This window comes from Sinohyriopsis cumingii, chromosome 11 (genome assembly GCF_028554795.1).
Source record: "Sinohyriopsis cumingii isolate HCF-2022 chromosome 11, ASM2855479v2, whole genome shotgun sequence".
Lineage (NCBI taxonomy): Eukaryota > Metazoa > Mollusca > Bivalvia > Unionida > Unionidae > Sinohyriopsis > Sinohyriopsis cumingii.
In genome coordinates this window covers 72,067,765-72,078,746 of record NC_142971.1, presented here as the reverse complement: position 1 = coordinate 72,078,746, position 10,982 = coordinate 72,067,765, and the positions used below count along the sequence as shown (strand labels likewise).

At 33.3% G+C, this 10,982-nt stretch overlaps 1 long non-coding RNA gene across 1 annotated transcript in view; it reads right to left on the bottom strand.

Annotated features, from left to right (window-relative positions):
* Positions 1-2,174: 2,174 nt before the first annotated feature.
* Positions 2,175-10,982, bottom strand: part of LOC149788712 (uncharacterized) — a 33,358-nt gene continuing 24,550 nt past the window's right edge. The window contains exon 4 of the long non-coding RNA XR_016424222.1: positions 2,175-2,485. This is a non-coding gene — a long non-coding RNA (uncharacterized LOC149788712). The remainder of the gene's footprint in view (positions 2,486-10,982) is intronic.

Sequence of the window (10,982 nt, the reverse complement as noted above, 5' to 3'; positions counted from 1 at the left end):
TTCAAGTATTTCTTCACCAACGGGTGGAGGTTGAGCCGCAGCTATATCAGTTGGAAGATCTCGTAAAATCTTTTTTGTTTGTTTAGTTCTTCTTGCTATTTTTGCAGCTTGTGCCGCAGTTTGTTCTAATACTGAAAAAATACCCTTTTTGCTCTTCACATCTTCCTCCGCAATATCTCCCCATATAGTTTTTTCAACAGCCGCTGAAACTTTCTTAGTAGCTGCAGTGACGGGTTTAAACAGTTTTTTAGTGACCTCTTCGTACTCAACTTGTGCTTCTTGCTGCGCTTGTAGGTTTATTCTGAAAGAATCCCTGACAGGAAGAAAATTCTTGATTGCTTCTACTCTCTCTCGTGCTATTCTTGCAGCATGAGATTCCGGATGTACCATTATTTTGATATAACAATTTTTTAATTAATATAGCAGCAGAGAAGGTTCGTCTACAATCCTGTTTCAGACAAAGAAAACGTAGACGTGGTATGACCTATATATGAGCACGGATTTTTTTGGGTCTAAAATGCGTTTTGCTCGGATTATGTGGTCTGTTCACCCTCTCTGCTGCTAATGACAAATATGTATATTTGCATGTGATATCAATAAAATATATGTATAGCATGTATGGTGTATCAATGATATACCACACGTTTAATAAAACTTTTACAAACCTCGTCTCTTTTCAATGACAATCGTAGACATCTCGCGAATACAACTGATATATATATATATATATATATATATATATATATATATATATATATATATATATATATATACTATCAACAACACGTTTTTTTTTTTAACTTCAAGGCAGTTTGCAATTTACGTGATAACAAGTCAAACATCAATATAGGCTTCCTACACGTTTGCAATAAATGGAATCTCATGGGTCTGAGCAAAAACGTATTTTGCTTATCAATCACACTGAAAGCGCAACTAACTCTACAGAAATGAGCTAAATAAACCTCATGTCATTATGCACGAAGCCATACGTAAAGCATATTAATATCTTATAGCCAATATCAGAACTGTCAGCAGGAACCAGGCTTTTTCTTTTAACTAGACCTACTATGTCCTTGTTTTTATTACAAATTCACATGTCGGTGCCTTTGATTACATATTTTAAGGTTGATTCTGTCATCATTCATCTTAACTCATCCACTGAAGACCCTTTTATACATCATACGTATGTTTTATTCTTATTTTGACAATCTTTGTTATATCAATGTTGCGACAGTCCAATGCGTCCCACGATTATCACACCACGAACCAAACGATTTTTACATATTTTGTACAGTATATCCTTGTCGTTTCATTCTTTTAAATCAAACTGCACCTGTTGAATATACTTAAAATCTGCCACCAACCTAAATTACCATAAAGGAACTGGATAGTGGAAACATACTACTGAAGATGGTGATGAAAACAATGTAAATTTTGGCCCATGACTCATTGAAGCAATCATATTGTTATACTTTGAAGAAAAGCTCAACAAATACATTATATCATTTAAGCTTTAGACCGAGGTTAATCTTTTTCGGGTCTGGAAACAATACAATGTCACGCTTCGGGGTCATTCGATTGGATCCGTTATGTCGCATAGTAATCAAAACAGAAGAATAAAGTGATTGTTCACATGTTATCTGAATAACCTCCTGACTGTTTTCTTAAATCGATTAGACCGAATAATTTAGCAAACCGACCATAATCCGTTCATGACTGACATCCAAACAATATGGATTTTGGGCAGCGACCCATTCAAGTAAACGCTATGTCACAATTATAATGCCAAAAGTTCACGGCAAGGATATGTGATTTGACCCTTATATGAACGTCCGTCTATAACTACTGCGGACCAATGTATATAGTCCAATCGTTTGTTCATTGATTATCGCTATCCACAGAGAGTTCAGTGCGATTTGAATTTTGTATACGGAGGGTCAGTACATTCATGACATGAGAAAAGGTAATTTTTAAATTTTTGTTGTAATGTTTTCTTCCATCTGGTTTAACTAAATAATGTTGAGTCAATGTGATCGTTGTATAGGTAATAATTATGACATCAAGCTCAAAATTCAAAATCTCAATGTGACAATTAATTGTATGTGACGCAGAGGAGAACAGAAACATCTTAATTTATTTTTTCCCTAAATGTATTAACAATTGCGTAACTGTGTTTTGTACTGAAAGAACAAATTCATTATAAACATCAACTGTGTTTTGCATATAGTAGCCAATATGCATTTTAAGTCTCCATTTCAACTTATTTTGCCAACAAGGACTAACAGTCATAACGGCACGACATTTTGTTTCTGTACAACAAATTAGTTGTATTCACAACTTCAACACATTTAGCAATTCACAAAGTTTTTAGAGTCATGATCCATTCTTTAATCTGTTATGGTTGTAGCGTCACGGACCGGTCAGTAATGCTCCTGCAACCTCGGATGTTTTTGTTGGCGGCTATCCAACTGTCATGTTCCTTTACCTGTGAAAAGTTCTCATGGAAGGCGTCCATATGTTATAAAAATGGAAAAAACAGGTTGGTTAAAAGGAAGAATGCTTGCATGACTCACGTTTTGCACTAATAAAAACACAAATATATTAAGCTAATTTAATCATGATGGTGGTTGTATGTCAGTGTTTGTTGTACTTAAGAGTCACATTATATATTTGCAACAGTGATTACATTGCAAATAACACAGCAATCACCGCAAACACTGCTTATACTATTACAACTACTAAGACCATTCTATGCAACTTCGAAATGTGTTCTCAGATATATGTATTATATACCACTACAACTCTAGCAGTCTCTTCCGCAGTCTAAAAGAAAGTCATTTTGTTGGGTTGTTTCATCTCAAGTAGCGATTTGTAAGGATCAAACAATTATATTATGATGTTGTTGTAGCCAATACCGTGCGCTAAGTTCGACAAAATGCCGTAACTTCATATAAAATGTTAGGTTGTGGTAAACTCTGAAAAAGTGTAAATGGTAGGAATTACCTTCTATGTATATCCCAGAGGTCTTGAGCTTTATGATGCAAACATGATTTTGAATAGTGGGATATACGTTTATGTCACTGTTGTACACGCACACATACACAAAACACGCCCCGCCCCCCATATATACACATACACAAAACACGCCCCGCCCCCATATATATATATATATATATATATATATATATATATATATATATATATATATATATATATATATATATATATATATATATATATATATATATATGACAAGTATGTTCTAATTACTAAGAATATCTAATATTTACTTTCTTTCATTACACTCATAGCCGACTCCGACTTTTGTTCTGGTTCAATGTAACTTTGAAAGATTGTACCAGTTCGTAATCATAAAGTTGCTTGATGTTAGTGTTTTATGTGACCAGTACCAACCCATGACAGAACTGAAGCGTGTTTCCTGTCAATAACTAATGATCTGGTAATAGTCGCTTTCATCATATCGTAAAAGAAAACAAGAAATAATATTCTATCATTATAAAATGATTACATGCAAGCATTCATGTCGCCAACCGGTGTTATACACATTAGCCGATGGTTTTGAAATCGAACCTAAATCTGAGAAGCAAACTGCAAACTGCATCACACATCTTTAACGCATCTTACATTAATACGCTATATTCCTTTCAAAATATATATTCATTTGTGCCATTGTCCGCAATTACAGAGCTGATTATATTTCTTCAACAAAATATAAAACGGGTTCTATATTGCTAGAGAATTATGTCTGGTTTCATATGTTAACGACGGGGCAATAAGCGCCTTCCAGCTATTCTGAAAATTATGGAAGATTATCATATGAGTTGTTTCTCTTTCAGACCCGTTATCATTAAATCAGATATGTTCATTACATGGGAAACAATTGAAAATTTAATACCGGTGCATATTATCCGCAATTACAACCTGTTTGCAATGTCTTCATCAATATTGAACAAAGTAAGGTATAATGTTATCGAATTGTACGCTTTGGAATTCGTGTTAAAGAGTCTTCTGATTCCGAATTTAAAGTCACGTACACAATTTTTCCGCGATTGTCAACTGTATTAAGTGATAAAGAAAGAACCCATGATAGGAAAGTGGAAGGCGATGAAGGTATCAGAGCCGGAAAGCATCCACCCTCCTCAACCCAACCAAAATATGAGCAACAAAAGTGGAACATTTCTTATGATAAGTTTTCTTTATAGTTAGATGTTGGAACTTTTGCCGTAGAAAAAATATAACGGAACGATCAATAATTTTGGAAAGAGTGTGGAAGAGGCTAATTTTTTTCTATTTCGATCCGTAATCTCTTTCAATTACCTCAGTGTAATTATATTCAGTCAACTAATGTAATATCTATGAAATTCAGTCCATGGAAGAATATTTTACAAGCCATTTGATAGCTGAAGTTTTTACCAAACCTCCAAAGCTCTCCAAAAAGACCCGCGGTCTCCATTAAATGGTATGTTCCTACTATGCATTACTTCCTGTTGTAATTATCTGTGCTATTGAAGTGTAACTGCAGTATACGATGTATACTATTCATTAGTTGCAAAACAGCCATGAAATTCTGAAGGGGAGGCAGTACTGTCTTCAAATTATTTTTGTATAGCACTAAACCACTAGTGAAGGCATAACATAAAGCAGCTGTCAGTGTATATGAATTCTGGTCCAGTCTAATAGAAGATCTGGCTACTTTTACTTCCACGAACAGCTAAGATATATTTAAAGCTAATTAGATCAAGGGTAACACTACATATCCCTACCTGACTATCTTAACATTTAAAATGAAATATGATTTGATGATAACATTTTTAAACAAGCTGCTGTTAGCTTTATAATACATTTTAAGTCTCAGACGTGGTTTTGTGAATCCTCCCGTACTTGTAAAATATAAATTTTGTCTGCTTGATATTTGGCTGTTTTATCCGAGACGGGCAAAGGGTTGGGGTTTGAAACATTCAAGCCGACCAGCTCCGATAATGTGTTAGCCATGAGAATTGCACTTCTCTTATTGTGCCGTATAGCTGCCTCATTCGTTATTGCCTTGTATGAAAGAGTATGTATATGCCTCAGATTTAACAGTGCAAGAAAACACATGATCTTTGAGCCATACCAGATTCCCAATTTAAAGTTTTTCACATTTGCGACGCTTGTTGATGATCATAAACTCCTCTTTGTGTATTCTTTTGATATTATGTCCGTAACTATGACAATATCGGCTGTAAGCCAGTAAGTGTAACCATATTAGCTGTAAATAGTTTGGTGCCATTGACAAAGTAGTATGTAATTTTCTTCACAACGGCGTTGCACGATCTGTCAAAAGACATATGTTTGGATGGTCTATCTTTTTAGCCTGCTTTTAATCATGTTAACACTGGTTTGGGCACGTCCATTACTCCGTGGATATTTTGGAATACTTGTAATATGCTTGAATCTATAAAATATCATAAATTCGTTTGTGTCCTGTGAATGTGTATCGAATACTAACAGCTTTGATATTCCTTGTCGCATAAAGATTGATTTGAGATGATTGACAATTTGTTGATACTATCTTGCAGTTTTGCTACATGAATGTAACGTACACAATAATCACCTAGAGATATATTTGATCATTTAGTTTAAACAAAACTAATGCCAGTCGACTTGAAAACTAGTTTGCTATCATTAGTTCAGTTTAGTTTCTAGTTTTCGATGACATTTTGCCACGATTTTACCAGTTGTTCAAGCTGAGTGCACAGTCCTTTCCATAAAGCTGACCATTTGGCTCACTCTCAACATTAAACTAATTCCTTTGACACCAAGTATTTATTTCTGATGTGATTCTGGTACGACCAAGAACGTGTAACTTTCAATAAGATATTGTGCACTGTAACGTTCCCTCTATCTGACCAGGGCGATACAAGAATTATGTCAAATACATAATTTCTCTGGCAACGCGTGTTCACAAAATCTTATTAATTGTTTCCATATCGAATCATTTCGATAGAAATAATTGATTTGTTTCGGTCGAATACTTGATGCAGACAAATTACTAACTACAGAATCTACGTAGTCATTAGTCTCGGCCTAAAGGTCACCGTCTCTCTCAGCGTGAAAACTCATATTTACTATGGATATACGTTCGGCATTACAAGAGTGTCAGATACAATCCATTTACAACAAATACGTCACGTATACTTCAATTACATTTCACATGTACATTTTTCCAGCAATTTGATTATTAGAAATTATGCAAGTCAGAGAGAACAAAAAATTGTATGTCACAAAAACGAAACATCTGAAATTCAAATTTCATCTGAATGGTCTTTACCTGACGCCTCATGGAGATATATATCTGTAAACCCTAAACTCAAGCCTTCTTTTTCTTAGCAACATGCCGCAGCCTGATAGGTTTCATGTGCCTTACGCTTTGTTCTTCTCTTTTGCAGACACATAACTTTAGTCTTGATGAAAATATGTTTGTATACTTTACATAGCGAATAAAAGTGATCACAAGCAATAACTTACGAAATCAACCTTACAGCAATATATCCATAAGGTATACATTTCGATGCTTTGTCACACAACACATTAACGTAAGAGTTAACAATACGGTTCCATTTAGTTTCATATGCTAGGAATCGACATTGATGAATATACTTTTTAATGTCTTCTAGGTTAAATTTTTCCAACAAAATTAATCTCTTCTCTCTATTACAGATATAATATAAATGATTGGCTCATACCAAGTTCAGAACTATGTAACGTTCTGGACGTTGCAATAGTTACATTCAGAATCTATTGCAAAATGACGTGAAACCAACAATTTCAGTAAAATTTAATAACTGATTAATTTGCTTAGGGTGCCAAATGAAAATGTATAATCCAGAATGTGTTAGAATGTGTCCTCGATAATCCCAAATTGTGTTTCAGTCTAAAACATTAAAACATTAATTTGAACTTTTATATTCCACTGAATAATTTATATCAATAATTCTTCTCAAATTATACCTGAAAACAACTGGAAATTATCTTCATTGATTTCGATATGAAACACGATTCATTCTTTGTTTATACCAAATCTTTTATATACATATTTCGCTCACTTTGTATCGTAATAAAATGATCTAGAATTCCACACCCGAAAAGTAATGCGGCCTAATTCTAAATCAATTTGCTTCTGGAACCTTCCAAGCTCGTAAACAAGATTTGATCTATAGTCAAGGTTGTAGTAAAATCATTATAAAATTCAAGAAGACAAAAATAATACAGTGTACACATATATAATATACCACAACAATATAATTCTTAAAATACGCTATCAAGCCAAATATTGTCAAAAGCTTTCCCTGCAATAACAGCGGGATACAACGTACTTTTATTTTCATCAGCGTAGCGATCTAGTTCATGGACTACAAGTGTGGTAATGTTGTAAAAAGGACACTTCGTAAAGAGGCCTTGTCTAAAATTTATTGAAAACTAAGACAACTTAATATAAATATGTGGCTTATTATTTTCAATCTTTTCCAAGACCTTATCAATAACTTCTTCTAAAGTTATTGACCCATGATTAGTCAGATCATGGTTTGTTTTACTGCCTTCCTTTAACAGCGTCACTATCAGACATTATTTTATATCATTATGAAAATAAAAGTATCAACACTATGTTGTAAAGAATAACCACGATTAATATATGAACTTAGGTTTATGATGATATGTTCTACTTCACCTGTTCAACATCAGAAAATACAGATGCAACTCTGACAAGACGAATCATGTTTTCTACTTTTGATAGGCTGAAAGTCAAACGTTTCGAGGTGATATAATTTCATAATTCATACGACTTTGTATTTAAAAAGAATAATAAACCAACCAGGTTCTATCATTTGAAATAGCAAGGATGTAGTAGTGTACGTTTACGTTTACGTTCATCTGTGACAATTATGAAGATTGTAAACATACACTCAGTGAAGGCGGCTTGCATAATTTAGTCTCCAATTGAAAATAATTTGACGAATTTTAATGCAGCAATCCAGTGATGCAATATACATAAAATATGTCACAATTTAATTCATAACTAAGTATACTCAAATTAGAATACAGTTTTTTAGTATTTTTAATGTTCATAATTTACATACAGTGGCACCCACTTTATACAAGGTTACATTAATATACTAATTATGGTCCTGTCTAGATTGTAAAAATTCCATAACAATACCACCCACCCCTACTTTTGCCCGTTGGTAGCTAATTGGATGACAATTTAAATTTAGCAATACGGAAGAGTTACTAGCCGATGCTACCAAACTAAATGAACTTTTTCATTCACTGTTGAAAACTGATTTCCATTACCTATGACCGTTCTTTGAGGAAATTCCGCTCTCTTAATCAGAATCCCCAATCTCTTATCTTTGTTTGAAGGTCGCGCATGGCAATCGAGCCAGGACAGATAAAAAAACGAACGGCTACACGAGTCAGTTTTTATTATGGATTATTCTAATTAGATACCCAATCAGAAGTAAGACCATTTGCAGTTCAAATGATATGTCTTAGGATAATTAGATATGATGCTTGTTTTGGCACTTTATTTTTTAAAGATTGTCTGCTAATATTAAAACGTGTTGGTAACAATGCACAACGAACAGGCCTGAATTTATAGTCGATTAATGCCCGAACTGAGAAGTACCTACATATGTACACGTGGCAGTCACACACAAAAATTCAAGCAAATTTAGAGAACCTCACTGTGAAGTTTCATCATCATACTAAACACCTTTATTCCTGTTCTACAGTCTATGCACGTATTCAAATTGTGAAACTTCAAGACCTATTAGGAAATGAGGCTGATGCAGAAAGTTCAGCATACGTCGGTAAATATGAGAAGGTAGCCCGACAGATATTGCGAGTAAGTAAATAAACATATTTATAATATACCTTTGAACCAATACCGTCAGTCAAACTTTGTTTCTAATATTCTGTTTCTGACGCCATTTTCGACGATACTGAGATATAGTGGTTAATGAAATGACTTTATATTAGAATCCACCTAATATATTGGAGAGAAATCAAAGACAATTTAAATTCATCAAAACAATAATTTGTGAGCTAATGTTTCTGTTAGTGTCAACGTAAAATATTATATCATAAGTTTACGATTTTGTTAGTGTCAACACGGTGTCACTTACCAATTCTTTTACCATTACGATAAAGTTAAAGAGGATGCATGCTGCCATTAATGTACAATTTTAACAACTTTCGTTAACAATCACATGGTTATGGTGTGCATAATAAACTCAAAATAACCTTTCACTCATTTGAGAAGCTTGTCCACATTTTGCCAGTGATTCTCCTTTCGACATCTCTTGTCCTTTATCAACGTTTTAGTTTGACGTTTATTAATTTTTTATTAAGCAAAAACATATTCTATTTCTACAACAGGTAGGTTCAAAGTGTTGAATTTAGTACAGTTTCGTTTTTCTATTTTCTTTGAAATTTGTTAACCTTTCCTTATAATTGCAAGTTTTCTTCAAATGAACTAAACAAATATTGACAGGATGAAGAATTTGCAGTGATATAATATAGAGCCAAAACACACCATTTATATATTCCATTGATATAGCTAGATTTGCAAAATTGCATATTTTTATTTATCTGCAACAATAATGTTGAATTAAAGAATTTATATAACTATACTTATTGTTTTTCTCAATGTGGAATTATGTATAGGTCACAACAAACCAGTCCGTACTCTCCAGTATAGGATACTTACACATTACATTTGTGATACTCACGTGTATATACATTGTATTGAAATCATCCAAGCATTAAATGTAAAGAAGTAATTCTTCTCAAACGTAGTAGTATGCAGATCTATTAAATATGTAACGTTTCTCCGTAAGGAGATTGAGAAAGGGATATTGTTCATTATCATAGTTATATCAAACCTCACGATATGATATTTTCTTTAATATTTTGTCCTGAGAAAACGACACAAAAGAATTCCTTAAAATACATATACTACAACAATTTGTATTCATATTCCATAAACAAAATCCAATGAACCATCAGTAAATTATTAACGCAAAGATTAACTGAGTAAGGAAAAATATACTTATATAATATAAAACCCCTTGCAAGGTTTGCCTATTCCTTGCCATACAAACAGTATCCTAGTAGTTAACAATTCTGAGGAATAAATTTACAACTTTATATAAAGAATATCTCCTGCAGATTCCGCAGCTGATATATGTTGGAAATGACGCAACGACATACACATGATTTGGGGAATAAATGATATGTGTTGCTAACCGATCTGCATCAACCAAATGTATACATTGCACATTAGGTATAAAGTAATAGGCTCCCCAAAATGTCCTGCTTTTTGGATGGCAAATGTGTTATGAATTGTTCTAAGTGTATTTGTTACAATTAGTTACAAGAAAACAAATATCCAAGTTTGCATTTCAACTAGTATTGAATAATGATTTCCTGGTGTGAACAAATGTCAACATTTTTTGTGCAGGCGCACGCGATGAAGAGTTATTAATGATAAAGCATGTAATAGGACTGAAAATGTCAGCCTAAATTGTGTAAGACTCACAAGAAGAGAATATCGATAATTATTTGTAATAGTAGCTCATTTTAATATTTTCAGGAGGGTCCTAATCCACTATGAGTGAACTACAAGCATACATCTGTTATGATTTTCGTGTCAGTCTTTTCAAAGAAGATATTTTGTATCTTATAAAAAGGTAGAAAAAGGAAATCAAACGTCTTCCTTAATCAAAAGTTTCTTTGCCTGTAACTGGTTTCCACTTGGTAAAGTATATAGGCATCTCTTTCAGGGGATTTGATGTTCATAGCGATTTGAGCGTAATCTAAACACATTGAAATATACTATGTTCAAGTGACCGATAAAATTTCCACATATATTTAAATAGTTATTTGAGCAATGTCATCTCTGCAACAACAACAACAACAAA